The following is a 14,895-nucleotide window of genomic DNA, read 5'->3' on the forward strand; positions in this document are numbered from 1 at the left end:
TTCTCCAGAGAAACAGAACCAATAATATATGTGTGTGTATGTGTACATACATGTAGAGACAGAGAGGGAAGGAGATTATTTTAAGGAATTGGGTCACATGATTGTAGAGGCTGCTGACAAGTCCAAAATCTATAGAGTGGGCCATCAGGCTAAAGACCCAGGGAAAAGCCAGTGTGTAGTCCGAGGCCATCTGTTGGAGAATTCCCTCTTGCTTGGGGGAAGTCAGTCTTTTGTTCTGTTCAGGCCTTCAACTGATTGGATGAGACCCACATTTATGGAGGCCAATCTGCTTTACTGAAAGTCTACTGATTTAAATATTCATCTCGTCCAATAAAAAGAAAAGAAAACTTCCTCATAGGAACATCCAGAATAACGTTTGATGAAATATCTAGGCACTGTGGCCCAGCCAAGTTGACACATCAAATTCATTATCATAGCTTGGCAACTAGAAGAATGGATTTGCTATTGACTGAGAAGGGGAGGGCTTTAGTGACTCAGGTTTGGCTGGGTGGTCAGGAGTTTGGTTTGGGGCATGTTAAGTTTGAGACGTTGTTAGACATCTGGATGGAGATGCCAATAGGCAGCTATGTAATGGGCCTGGATTTCAGTGACAAGGACCAAGCAGGGGATAGATGGTTGGAAGTCATAAGCTCTCAGAGATGGCATTTAAAGCTACAAGAAGAGGGAATGAGAACCCAGCGGAAGGAAGCACAGAGGGAACCATTCTTATGGGCTCTTTTCTTATCAGGAAATCTGTGCCCAAGGTGGCTCTCCACCTGCCTGGTCAGAGGACAGCTGTGCTGCTTTGGACTCTGGGCTTCTTGCATTGAGCTCTGCCAGAAAAAACAAAACAAAACAAAACAAAAAACCCAACCGAAGGGGCCAAGTTAGTTCTGGAATCACTTGTAGGGATGGGGTGAGTGGAGCTCTAAGAACATGCACTGCAGTCTGATGTGTTTCAGGCTTCCCCTCTGACGTTCTGGTGGTTCTCAGTGTCATGTATTCATTCTCTCAACACCCTCGTACTGAGTACCAGCTCTGCTTCATGTTTGGTATCTCCCGGAAACACACACAACAGGCACTGTCTGATGGGGCAGACACAGACATGCGAGTGAAGCTGTGTGGCAAGTGCCCCGGGAGTGGGAAAGCCAGGGGTGGGGTCCAGAGGAAGGACAGCTCACTCGCAGTCTTCTGGCTTGGAATCCAGCCCCTTCTTTGCAGCTAGTATCTTTTGCAAGATGCTGTCAACCTCCATCCACTCAATGTCATTGCCTCTTTTCCTGAGTGTTTGTCTACCTTCTGGCTGGGCACCTGGACTCTCCTGCACACCCACCTTCTTGGCCCTTGGCTCATCTGCTCTTATTTGGCCTGCTTGGATTGTCATACCCCAGGTCCAGGGCCATTCTCATGGGCCCAAGCCCGATTTCTTTCTTTGCATTTAGCGAGTTGTCATTTTTCCCTCCCTTTGCGTAGGGATTCAACTCCTGCAATCAACTCCAGGGTTGTTAGCTTAGCTAGGACACAGCCCCAGCCTGGAATAATATCATTGAAGGCAATTTGGAAGTTTCCATCATGTTTCAATAACCTCATGAGCTGTTTTATGGGCAGAGCTTTTGCGGGGAGGCAAAGGCCTGGATGGCAGAGACTTTGAGATGCTCCGGCCCTTATCTCAGGTCCATCTCTTCTTACTCCTCAGTGTCTCTGCCTGTCTGGCCCAAAGCCTTGAGCTAACTCTCCAAACCTGGCAAAGCTGGAAGCTTTGTCACCACTTTCAAATGTTCTGTCCCATGGCTGGGTGCCAGCACCACACAACCCAGGCATTTTTATCCCTGAATGCCCACGTCCTCCCTCCTGGTCCGGATTGTAATCTTGCCTACATTTCAAAGGTAATTTCATCCATCTGGCCCTGATTCGGGCATCCCAAGTGTGCCTGATGAAGACTCAGGTGCCAAGATTTTTCAAACTGGTTCCAAGCAAACCCCAAGCAGGCCCCAAGGCAGAGGTTCCTGTGTATTTTCTGGGTAAGATGCTCTCTGCCCACCAGAGCATGCAGTGTTCTCTTACGGAGAAGTCAAGGGAGACCTAATTGCTGTAAACGCTGTCTCTGGGAAGAGGTTCCCAGGCAAAGAGAGCTGGGCTCACAGGCCAAGTATGGAACCTTGAATCACAGGGGCTTGGCTGGGAAGGGGCACACAAGACAGAGGGGATTGGGGGGAGCATGCTGGGCTGGCTGGTGCCTGGCCTCCACCTTACTAAGCCTCTTGGTGTGATGTCCCTTCTTCTGGCCTTGCTGCTCTTCAGCACATAGTCCCTCATGCTGGTCCCCTAGGACAGGGGATCTGCATCGAGATAGAAACTGGAGAGGGGGAACCAGGAAGGGCAAGAAACGAGAGCCCTACATGGAGGAGGGCCCAACCCAGACTCCAGGAGTTTGCCTGTTGCCAGAGAAGCTGCTGAAGGCCTTTGCTGGTGGGACAGGCACTTGCTGTGCCCAGCTTCCAGGTACTCCTGGACAAGCCTTTCTCCCTGCCACCCTTTGCACCTGAATTCAGCGATCAGCTGCGGGGCAGCTCACTGGTGACCTCGCGCTCAGGTGGAGCTTTCCCCCGCCAAACCCTGGGGACTCTGGAAAGCATCCTTGTTATGTTGGCTCACAATCGCTCCCTCCTTGAGCAACCTGGTCCCCCAGGGAATCCAAGTTCTGGGTGGTCCTGAGTTCTCAAATGAAATGCTATTCTAATGATGCCAAGCCAAGTGGCAGAGACACGAGGCCAAGGTGGGGCTCACAGGATGGCATATCTAGATAACAGGATTGGACCCTCAGGTACTGAAAAAGTAAAATGCACTGGGATTGGTGGGAAGCATAGCCTATCAGAATCATTGATGAGCTAGCATTTTAAAAGCTACAATTTGGATATAAATTTGAGTGGATCTGTGAATTGCTTCCTAAACGTGGAAGGAGAGTGACGGAGGAGGAAGAATTGTTTTCATGAAGTGGAAAGAATTTAAATTATACTTTGTACAGGCCTCGAAAGTGTTTGAATATGTTGGTTTTCTCCCGTTAGTGAATATTATTTGCTGACTTGTTTGCACATTTAAAAAAATAGCATATTAAGTAATTTTAGTGTTCAATGTGCAGTTTGAATTCTGACCTAACTTTGGAGGAATAACTTATATCCTTTGGAAGAATCTGTCTATACACACAGATAATGGCTATGCTCATTGGCATGATTTGGTATGTCCAGTACAGACCCTCCCCTTTCAATTCTGACCCCCACCCTTCCACATTACCTACCCATATTGATAAAGCTTCATCTACTCAACTTGCCCAAGTGTGGTTTAGTTTTGAAATATAAAAGGACTGTTGTTCTTAATATGGCAAATTTAGATTAAAATTTAGACATGTTAGTAGTCCTGAAGTGTTTTCTGCCAGCTGGCCTGTACAATTTCTTATGGACTGGGATAGAAATGCATTGGGAGAGTCAAGAATATGGGCTCCACAGGCAGGTACCGCATCTGTCCCATTCTCCACTGTACCCGAACACCCAGCATTCCCTGGGACTCATATCCTGTCAAGCCAACATGCCAGAGCATAGCCACTTCCCTCCCAGGGTACAGCATCAACTGATCCCAGGGCTTGGCCTGAGAAGTGCCCCTTCTCCTTGGGGCCTGGGGCCCAGTCTGCCACCCAGCCCCTTGGGGGAAGGCTTTGGGCTTGTTATGCTTGAGATGCCTGTTAAGTATTCACTGGGAGATGCCAAGTAGGCCATTGGATCTATGGGTCTGGGAGAGGTAATTTTAAATTGGCACATACGTGGTTTCTAAAGCCCCATGAGACAATTGGAAATCACCCAGGGACAGAGTGTTGGGAAAGAAAAGAAGAGACATGAGTTGCTTGGCTCAGGAGACTCCTATATAAACTCTGGAGAAATGAAAGGAATCAGCTGAGGAGTGCTTTTGAGGCAGGAGGAGAACCAGGAGAGTGTTGAGGACATCCAGAGAAAGTGCTGAGAATTAGCCTATCAGGGCTGCCACAACCAAGTAAGACAACTGAGTGACTTAAATAACAGAAATTTATTTCTCATAGTTCTGGGGCTAGGAGTCCAAGGTCAAGGTATCAGCATGGTTGGCTCCTTCTGGAGACTGGAGGGCCTCTGCCCCAGCTTCTGGGGGTTTGCAGGAAGTCTTCAGTGTCCTTGGCTTCAGCTGCATCACCCCGCTCTCTGCCTTCATCCTCACATGATGTTCTTCTTAGGTTTGTGGCCCTGCAGCCAGATACCTCATTTTTATAAGGACATCCACCATATTGAATGAAAGACCCACCCTACTCCAGCATTACCCCATCCTTACTAATTATACCTGCAGAAGAGCAGAATCAGTGGAAAGGAAAAGACCAGAAGGCACGAGCCACTATGGCATAGTGGGGCGAGAGTCTAGTTCTCCTCTCTGTGACTTTCCCTGCAGCCACTGCCTCTCTGAAGCTCTGATAGAAGGTTATAAGTCACTTTAAAACCAAAAACAATTTGCTAAAGAAATGCAGCACAGGGGCTGGGCATGGTGGCTCACATCTGTAATACTAGCACTTTGGGAGGCCAAGGCAGGAGGATCGCTTGAGCCCAAAAGTTTGAGACCAGCCTGGCAACATGGTGAAACCCTGTCTCTACAAAAAGTACAAAAATTAGCCAGGTGTGGTGGTGCATGCCTGTAGTCCCAGCTATTCAGGAGGCTAAAGTGGGAGGATCACTTGAGCTGTGGAGGTTGAGGTTGCGGTGAGCCATGATCGCACCACTGTGCCCCAGCCTGGGTGACAGAGCCAGACCCTGTCTCAAAAAACAAACAAACAAAAACAAAAAACAAACAACAACAACAAAACAAATAAAAATGCAGGGACACAATGTGTAATGGTATAATGGTATTATTGGTGGTTTTTATCTTAATGGCAAAGTTCTGGGGGTTGGAAATTTGGAAATAATGTCACTGAGTGCCAACTTGGGGTAGTGTTACTGGGGTTTGGGTCCAGGCTTATTACCTCTCAAAGGACTGTACTACTAATGTTGCATTTTATATAGAAGTAAGAGACAATTGAAGGAGGCATTAGGGTCTCTGAAAAACCCTTAAAATTCTGCCATTCTGTCCTCTCTCAGTTAGAGTCAGCCTTCCTTGGGCTTCTGTGCATTGCCTCCAAAACACCAGAGATTGTTTCTGAGACAGTGGGCCTCAGAGCTCCCCCTCTACCCCATTCCCTTCTTAGCTATCCAAGCCCCCATGCCCATGCTACCTTACCCAGCTGGTCACTCTGGGCAGGCTGCCCATGGGCCAAGGATGACACTCATCTTTGGATCTCCTAATGGAGGCTCCAAATAAGTGAGCCAGGGAAGCATTCTGAGGCCAACAAAACTTTTACCCTTCCTTTGATATGTCAGGCCCTAGGGGTCCTTTTATAAGCCTGTGGGTAATCTACAAGCCATGGAAATGCCTACCTGTGGATATGGGTGATTATCGGTTTTCAGATGAGTACTTTCTCTATGTAAGGGTGTTTTTTTTGTTGTTGTTGTTGTTTCTTTGTTTGTTTTGAACATTGAGCTCCACAAGGCTGGAGAGCTTGAAGAGCAATTGGATCCATTATCCCCTTAGGTCCTAGCTTCTAGCGGGAGGGGGAAATCATTACTTCTTCATCTCCAGCAGCTGGAGAAACTGGAAAGGGATTAGGGCAGGACCAGAAGAGCAGAAGAACATTCCTCGGACTCCAGGCACAGAACACTTTAAGAGTCCTTATGAAAGGTCTAGTTCCTATATCTGGGCTACCCTGAGGGAGGGTCGCTATGGGGAGATCTGGGGAAGAAATGAAGCCGGGGGAGCTCCTCGAATCCAGAGATGACCAAACTCTCCTGCTTGAGCAGAGAGTTCCCCTGCAATAAGGTAGACTTGCATTTCTTTGAGCCAAAGAAACTGAGTGGAATAAGAGGCTTGCTCAGTGCTATTTTCATGGGAAGCTGAACTCTGAGACCAGATTGGAGGGTGGGTTTCCATCAAACGAGAGGACCCTGCACCCACCACAGATTGGCCTCTCCCAGGCTGGTCGCAGTCATTAACTGGAATCCTATTGGCTGGTTTAGGGGTGTTGCTAAGGAAGCCTTTAAGTGTGGGGTGAGAGGTCGGCAGAGTCTGGTAATGGGAGTTTGGTCCCCCACAAGTACTCAAAAGTTTTTGTAGAAATTCCCTTGTTCTGCCCTCTCAGTAGACGATTGCCCTGTTTGTAGGCCCATCTGCTTTAAACTCTTACAGGAGCTGAAAGGTCAAATGTAGTTTTAAAAGGTTTTAGAAACCAGTGGAATTTCAGGGAGAAGTTCTTCCAAATGTGGTGAGAGGCTGTCTGCTTTACTGAATGGATGTTTATATCTTGTGGTGTGAATAAGAAATATGATCACCAATGCCCAAACCACTTCCTTGGCTAGTGGGTACCTACATTTTCTGCCAACTAGGGCACTGGATATAATCCTTTGACCCTATTTTGTGTTTGACCTCAGAATCTACCCTTTTCCCCTCGGGCTCTCCCTGAATTTTCCCACATTTTCTTCCTGGGAAGTTCCAGCCCTGCCCACTGGTTCGCTGAGACCCAGATGGCACATGGGCATGGATTGGCCATGGTCTAGGGGTGAGGGTGGGGTCGCTTCCCTTGATCCCTGGCTTCAGGTCTGGCACACAGTGGGCGTTCAGAGTACGCATTCAAGTTGGTGGAATGAACTGCAGAAGCCAAGGTGGGAGGAACAAAGTCTCCCCCTGACCTCAATTTGATTTCCTAAGGGGGCTCTGCAGTAAATTTGGTAATGCTCACTTGTCACAAAGATATCTCTTGGACGTTTTGACAGGGCAGGAGCTAAAGGAGACAAGGGTGGAGCAATGAGTACAGCCCAGGAGGATTAGAAGGATTCAATGAGGGCATATCAGAACCATGTTTGGCACTCGTGTCACAAGAGGGTTTCTTAAAGAAATGCAATCTGGGGTAAGAACTGGGTTTAAATTTGGGCTCCATTTTTTACCAGCTGTGGACTTGGTAAGTTGCTTAACCTTTCTGCACCTCGGATTTGCCGTCTACACAGTGAGACTAATCATCACTGACCTTCCTACCTCAAAAATCAGGTGCAGTGCTCAACAGGAGCTAATGAACATTTGTGAGTGCTTTGTGAACCCTTAAGTGCTGTGCATATGGAGGGATCATATAAATAGTCTAGGTTATTGTTGATACAAATATCTGGTTGGCCCACTAAGCTGTGGCCCCACTGTTGAGTTTTTTTGGGCATCAATTTCCTGTTCGCCCATCACCGCTTCTCTTCTCATCCCTGACCTTTTTTCATCTGTATTTCTCCCAACAGCTAAAATTAATTATTTGTGAAGGCTTCCCTAAGCCCCTCCAGAGTGTCAGTGGTGGGGAGAAGTAGGGGGTCAGGACACACTGCTTTCATCATGGAGCGAGGCAGGAGGGAAAAGACGGTGGCTGGATCAAATATCTGCCCCTCACATGCTGCCGGTGGGCAGTGATGCTGGTGTTTTGACACGTGTCAGGTGGTTTTGATTCTAACAATTGCTCACCAGAGCAGTGGGACTTGTTTGGATAAATCAGAACCAGCCTGAATCTGAACTCTTTCTTTCACTCAACAATGGAGTTTGCTCTTCTTTTGTCTCTTCCTAAGTTTCATGTTGCCAGTTCATGGGGCAGCGCACCTGAGCTCCAGGGAAGTGACCTTCATTTTCTTTCTCTCTGGATGATTAACTGGTCTTCCTTCTTCTCAGAGGGCACGTGGGGGGTAGAACAGGTTTTGTGTAGGTGCAGGGTGAAGATGCCGTTTCCACCTGTGGCCTCTGTGTGCCAGCACCATTTCTGCATCAGAGCAGAAGCCATTTGGAAAGTGATGAATTTTCCGTATATCCTTCCCTCCCTCCTCTTTCTTCCTGGAACAGCTTTGTAAATGGATCCCACAAACTAACATTACTAGAGACTTTTAAGGAGGGCATTGGAGATATCAGTGGGCTTAAAAACTAGCAACAGAGGAGTTTGGGTCAGATACAGACCTTGTGGGGCCCATGGGTTCCAAGCAGAGCAATTGCTTGGGTCATGCTTGCTGATTGTGAGGCTCCAGAGAGGGCCTACTTACGAATTTTGAGACTGCAAAGTTATTTCTAGAAACCACTTTCTCAGGAGATATGGCCACCAGGGTACCCACAGAGCATTTCTTATCACATTTGCCCATTCAGTGAACAATCAGTAATTGAGCTCCTACTTTTTGTCAAGCCCTGGGGCAACAGAGATGAATGGGTCTTGGTTCCAAGATGCAGGAAAGTTTATCCTCTAGCAAAAGAGATTAAAAGGTAAACAGGTCTTTTTGATATAAGGTGATTTGTTGGGATGGAGGCAGGCCCAGGAATGTGGCAGGACAGAGGAAATATACTTCTGTGGTGTGGAGTAGTCTTGGAAGGCTTCCTGGAGGAGGCAGAGAGAGAGAAAGAGAGAGAGAGAGCGAGCGAGCTCATGTGTGAAAGATGAATTGGCATTAATAGGAAAGGCTGCATCAAAGGGTTGCTGAAGGGTAGCCAATTTATATGGTTTGAATGTGTGTCCTCACCAAATCTTATGTGGAATTGTAATCCCTGATGTTGGAGATGGGGCCTGGTGGGAGGTGACTGGGTCATGGGGGTGGATCTCTCATGGCTTGGGGCTAAAGGAGAGAAGGGCTGTCTTCTCAATAAGTGAATTATTACCATGTAATATGCAAGCACCTGCTTCGCCTTTTGCCATTGAGTAAAAGCTCCTTGAGGACTCCCCAGAAGCCAAGCAGATGCCAACACCATGCTTCTTGTACAGCCTGCAGAACTGTGAGCCAATGAAACCTCTTTTCTTTATAAATTACCCAATCTCAGGTATTTCTTTATAGCAATGCAATAATGGCCTAACAAACCAACTATCCAGATTCGCTGGGGCTTAGAGTCTTCCCAGGATGTGGGACTCTCAGTGCTAAAACTGAGATAGTTTTGGGCAAATTAAGATGGTAGGTCACCCTAGGTAGTAGAAGGGTCACAACTTTTAGAGTTGGAAAGACCTGGATTCAAATCTCTGCTCTGCTACTTAAAAGCTGTATGACCCTAGGTAAATTGTTGAACCACTTTGAACCCTAATTTCCTTACCTAGAGGATATACAAGCTACCTTCTTAGGACTCTGCCAAGGTCAGTGTTATCGGTAAGAGGAAGTTATTATTTTAGATGGAAAAAGCAGTATTTTCAAATGCTAGGCAGAATATGGTTGGAGTAGAGCTCAAAGAAGTGGGCGGTAAGAAGTTGGCTGGAAATAGAAGCAGGGGCCAGATCATGAGGAATTTAGAATGTTTTCCCTTAGAACAATGGTGGTTCACTAACTTAACTTTACAATATGAGTAAGGCAGTCAGATTCTTGTCTTAGAGAGATTGTCCTGGAAGTAGAGGGGAGCACATTTTTGAATCTGGAGGGAGAAGAGAGGGTAAGAATGATGCAGTAAAGTGATTACAAACAGGGAGTTATATTCTGAGAGAAAACAAGAGGGCACCAGCCAGCCCAGGATCAGATCAGGGGCCCCAGTGGTTAAAAGGGACAGGAACCTCATCTTCTGAGGTCAGAGGCTGCGTGTTGGGTGCAGCTACATGCTGAGGTGGGTTGGAAGGTTACGTGCTTACCAAACAGATCTGACACCTGGGAAACTGTGTGCATGAGGATGACTTCATGAGCTCCTTGAGATATGTTTTGGGTCCTTTAGTTAATGGGCGTGTCCTTCCTCTCTTCTCTTCTTCCTTGGCTTCATCCTGCATGGGAGGCTTCTTGCCAGTGCTTTGTCGCTCATCATCTCCATGGTGATGGAACAATGGTATGGTAAACACATGACTTCACTGTGTAATTATGCAAAAGAGTGAGCAGAGAAAGGAAGCTTGGGGTTTGATGAGTCTAGTTAGGGAGGGAAATCTTCTGAATCAGTTGCCTGTGAAGTGGGCCCTGGCCTTGGAAGAGGAAGAGGATGGGCTAGCCCCCCAGTTGAAATAACTTGGATCAGACTGCTCTTTGGAATCAGGAAGGACTTTCTGTAGATAATGATAAGCAGAAGAAGTTATAAAAGAGAATTGACTGGATTGGCTAACCTCATACAAATAAGTTGTTTTTTGCATGTTAATGAAATAAATGAAAAGACAACAAATTTGAGAGATTCTTTAAGAATCTTTAAGAAGGCTTTTTTTGAAAGCAAATTATAGTAATTAAAGAAAAAAAACCCTAGTAGAAAATGTGACAAAGGATATAATCAGAAAATTTATAATGGAAAAAAGTTTCATTCATTCATTCATCTTTTCAATAACGTATTGAGCCCTTCCTATGCAGCAAGTGTTACTCTATGTGCTGGAGATACAGCGATAAACAAAACAGGCAAAAATCCCTGCCCTCATGAAGTTTCCATACTTTCTGCTATTTTTCTTTATGTTTTCTTAATTAGTTTTTTTCTTAATTAGTTTTATTAACATTAATTCTAGGTGCTTTCTTTATTCATCTGGAATTATGCTCACATAAAATTGAGTTCAGAATTTATTCTCCCCCTCAAAATAAACCATTTACTTTAGTTAATGCTTTAACCATTAATTCTTCCTCTCCTCCCTGATGAATGATGCTACCTTTATGAAATAATAAATTTATTTTATAAAATAATGAATCTCTCTATTCATATGTTTGGAGCTGTATAGCCTGTCGAGTGATTTAATTCACAACTCTGATTGCAGCTCCCTACTGTTTTTATTATTGTGGCTTTGTACCATGTCAGATGCCATAAGTTTACATGATTGGGAAGAACCGTGACAAAAGTGACTTGAACACCGTATTGGTGTCTTTCTCCATGAGATGGCACTCACAGTCTTATTTCCTAACTTTATGAATAATTAGTGATTTTTGAACAGTCCCAGAACAAAGAAAACTTAAGTTTCACAATTTCCAAAGCTGACATCAAGTACTCTCATGCCTCATATTCTGTCATGTTTCTAAAGCTTGCATATTTTCCTCTCTCTGGGACATTAGATCTTTACATGTGACATGGCTGGGTGGGGCTGTGCTCCTCTGTGTTCTTGAATGCTTCCAGCATGAGGGTGTACAGTACCTGTTAGAGCAGTCCTGCAGGCCTTGCTCTTCCCCTCCTGTCGTATACAATTCTTCTTTTCAAAAAATATTTGAGAAAGAATTTGAGAAAAAAACTTAATGTTTCTACTGGGAACATGATATTTCTTCAAGTCCGCTTGTATGTCTTACAATAAATTTTAAATAATCTTTTTAATAGAACTGGTGTGTTTTTTCATGAAGATTATTTTTAGGTTTATTATTAATATTGTTATTTCACTTTAAATATAATCTTTTCCCCCCACCTGTATTTTTAAACTAGCTACTTCTGGTATATAATCATCTATAGATGTGTATATTTTTAACTTACTGCCCACCTTACTAAAATCCTATTAGTTCTGGTAGTTTTCTCTTGAATTTTTTTTTTTTGGCAGACTAGGATATTGTCTACAAATAATGATATTTTGATTTCCTGACTTTTAAAAAATATTATATTTCTGCTTCAGGTTATTGACTAGAAATAGAAACTATATAATCATGATAGGGCTAGAAGTCTTACTTGCCTTGTTTCTAATTTTGGTAGACATGTACCTATTGTTTCACCATGAACAGGATGTTGATTACAAGTGTAAAATCCTGTCTTCCAGTTTGCTACGTTTTTTTTTCTAATCCACAAAATGTATTACATTAAAAAATCTGTATCTTTAGATCTATTAGGATGATCTTATGGCTTTTGTTCTGTGACAGATTGATGTAGACTATTACATACTTCCATATCTAAAGTCATCATTGAATTCCAGGGATAAATACAATATTAGTCATATTAAATTATTCTTTGAATATCTCCTGAATTTATTAGTTTTTCATTTGGGATTTTGCTACACTATATCCTTGAGCATACATTTTTGCTATACTATATATTTGAATATATGGTATTATGTACTATAGTATATAACATATAGCATATATATAGTATTAGTATATACCCTAGTATTAGCATAGTTTTTCATTTGGGATTTTTGCCATACTATATACTCAAGTATGCAGTATATGTTAATACTTGAGGAATACATTTTTTCTATATTATATACTTGAATATAAGTATATAGCATACTCTAGTACATAGTATAGCAAAAATCTCAAATGAAAAATGAATACATAATTAACATTGGTCTGTGTGTGTATTACTTATACATCATATAATGTTATATATGTATTCATTTGTATATTATCTTTGCCAGGTTTTGTCATGAAATTATCCCTTAAAAAAGACATTGGAAAGCTTTCCATCTTTTTTCTCTGCTCTATAACAATCTGAAAGCACTCATTCGCAAAACTGTCTGAGCTCAGAGCCTTTTGTAGAGATAATTTGTCCACAATTTTTCTCAGCATGGTTAATAGTTCTTGAGTCAATCTTTCACCTTCCTAGAAAATTGTCTATTTCATCAAGATGTTCATGGCAATAAACATAGCTGCTCCTACAGAGCGCTCTGGCCATGGACTTTAATTAAGTTTATCCTGATTTTCTTTGGAGCAGCTGAGGCAGGCTAGACATTTCTAAAGACAGTAATGAATTACTAAAGGAGAACAGGGAAAAATAGCATAGAAAATTCAAGAAGCCATGGTTCCTCCTGAATCACATTCTCCAAGTTCATAGTCTCTGATCTGTAACATCTACCTTCTAGTCCTAAAGGGCTATTAGTTTTTCAGACATCTTGCCAGAAGTTTTTAGTTTCTAGTTCTGGGCAAACTCCAACCAGAAGATTCCGTTTTAATATTGAAGTTCCCTCTTAGACATTTCAAAGTTCTTGTGGCCAAGGCCACACGTGTGAAAGGCACTCTGAGCCTGCCCTTGGCCCTCTTTCCTTCCTTCCTGGTGTCCAGTGTGAGGGCGCCCCTCTCTCCATAGGCAAAAACAGGCCCTCATACCTGGGGTGGCATTGTCCCAGCCTAGACTCAATCCTATTACTTTTCATTTAGCCACATAATAAACATAGCAATGGGAATACTGTTTACTTCACAACAAGGGAGAATGAAAATATATTTATAAAATCAACTGTTGCCCACCCCTAAAAAAATACATCTTGATTGAGAACTCTAAAAATATTTCAATCCAGTTTATGCACAAAGGAGACAAGTGTTTCGGATTATCAGGATGAACCCACAGAGTTTGGAAGACAAACAATTCTAGTTTATGGTCAACATTCAGCCTCTCCAACCTCCAAAAAAGATCTTTGTCATTCAGGTACCAGTTCATACCTCCTAAACTTGGACAGATGGATAATGAAGGTGTTCAGAGCTAGATAGGCTGTAAAACCCTGGTTGAAACACAAGTTTTGCTCAGGAACTAGCAGAGGGAGAGCTAAGCTGTGGACCTGACCCTCATATGGTCAGCCCCTGTTGACAGGAACTCACAGAAAACACAATCAAGAAGGCCAGGTTCAGGCAGCTTACTAGTGTTACTGCAGTGCTGTGGATGTCTCTTCAGGAGGAGTCCACTTTCAGTGCCTGGTCTTCACTCTGAAGGTGAGCCTGGAGGTGTTTCTTCCCTTATTCCTTAATAAATGCTGCCCCTAAATGTTCAGGAATCCTGGAAGGTGGTGAAGAGTTTCAAATAGTCCAGTGATTGTTTTCAGACCCCCCAAGCCACTGCTGAAAAGAGCTAGCCATGGCCCATGAGCTTGACTTCAAAAGGGAAGCTTGGGCCAGGAACAGTGGTTCATGCCTGTAATCCTTTGGGAGGACGACAAGGGTGGATCACTTGAGGCCAGGAGTTCAAGACAAGCCTGGCCGGCATAGTGAAACTCTGTCTCTGATAAAAATACAAAAAATTGATTGGGTGTGGTGACATGCACCTGTAATCCCAGCTCCTCAGGAGGCTGAGGCATATGAATCTCTTGAACCCAGGAGGCAGAGGTTGCAGTGAGCCGAGATGCTGCCACTGCACTCCAACCTAAGCCACAGAGCCAGACTGTCTCAAAAATAATAAAAAAGAAAGCTTGATCTTCTCATTCCGATTGTACACTCTTTGTAGCAAGGACTGTGACTTCTCTTTCTACCCCGGTCCCTTAAACTACATTTGTCAATGTTCATTACTGTGGATAAAATTCCAAACCAGCACAGATTTGTCTGGGGGAACAAATTCAGTGATGCAGTAGAAACCTGAAATGAAATCTGACCCTGGGGCTGCTGCCTCTCTGGAATGACTATTTTTCTCCATGCTCCACCTATCCTTCAATGGCCAGCTCAAGTTTTAGCCTCCCCAGAAAGTCACATCTGATTACCTGGTCTAAAGGGATCTCCTCTCTCCTTAACCTTCCGGAGCACTGACTTCATGCAGTATCTCTGAATCTCACTCACTCAGCAAATACTACAAATACAACAATACAATACTAGTAAATGTTGAGCTAGTGATGAAAAATGGAATTAAGATTTACCACTTATGAAGGCAGCCTGACTTTCAGCAGGAGGTTTCGGGGTTCAGGGGCAAGTCTGGGCCACAGTAGCTCTCCTCCTTCCCCCTTCATTTTCCTTTCATGCCCTCTCAAATGGCGCTAGGTTATATTAAGCTGATTTCTGGTGCTAGCCAAGGAAGACCCACTGTGCACTCTCAGGTCACAGTGGGCTTATGCAGGGTTTGTGGAGATAGCCATCTCTGGACAGAGTTGGGAAGTCAAGGCCTGTGTGTCTAGCACTTATATTCAAACTTGATATGTGTAGGGCAGAGTTCCATGGGGAATTATCTGTGTGTTTGCTCAGCTCAGGCAGTTCAGTGCATCCC

At 44.1% G+C, this 14,895-nt stretch overlaps 2 long non-coding RNA genes across 2 annotated transcripts in view; one reads left to right on the top strand and one right to left on the bottom strand.

Annotated features, from left to right (window-relative positions):
- Nucleotides 1-14,895, top strand: part of LOC129531793 (uncharacterized) — a 292,780-nt gene that overhangs the window by 110,829 nt on the left and 167,056 nt on the right. The window lies entirely within an intron of this gene.
- Nucleotides 4,056-9,865, bottom strand: LOC109024988 (uncharacterized). The gene is made up of 3 exons (XR_002004369.4): nucleotides 9,704-9,865; nucleotides 7,723-7,879; nucleotides 4,056-4,265 (listed from the first exon to the last, which is right to left on the bottom strand). It is a non-coding gene; the product is annotated as an uncharacterized lncRNA (long non-coding RNA).

This window comes from Gorilla gorilla, chromosome 12, assembly GCF_029281585.2.
Source record: "Gorilla gorilla gorilla isolate KB3781 chromosome 12, NHGRI_mGorGor1-v2.1_pri, whole genome shotgun sequence".
NCBI classification, from domain to species: Eukaryota; Metazoa; Chordata; class Mammalia; order Primates; family Hominidae; genus Gorilla; species Gorilla gorilla.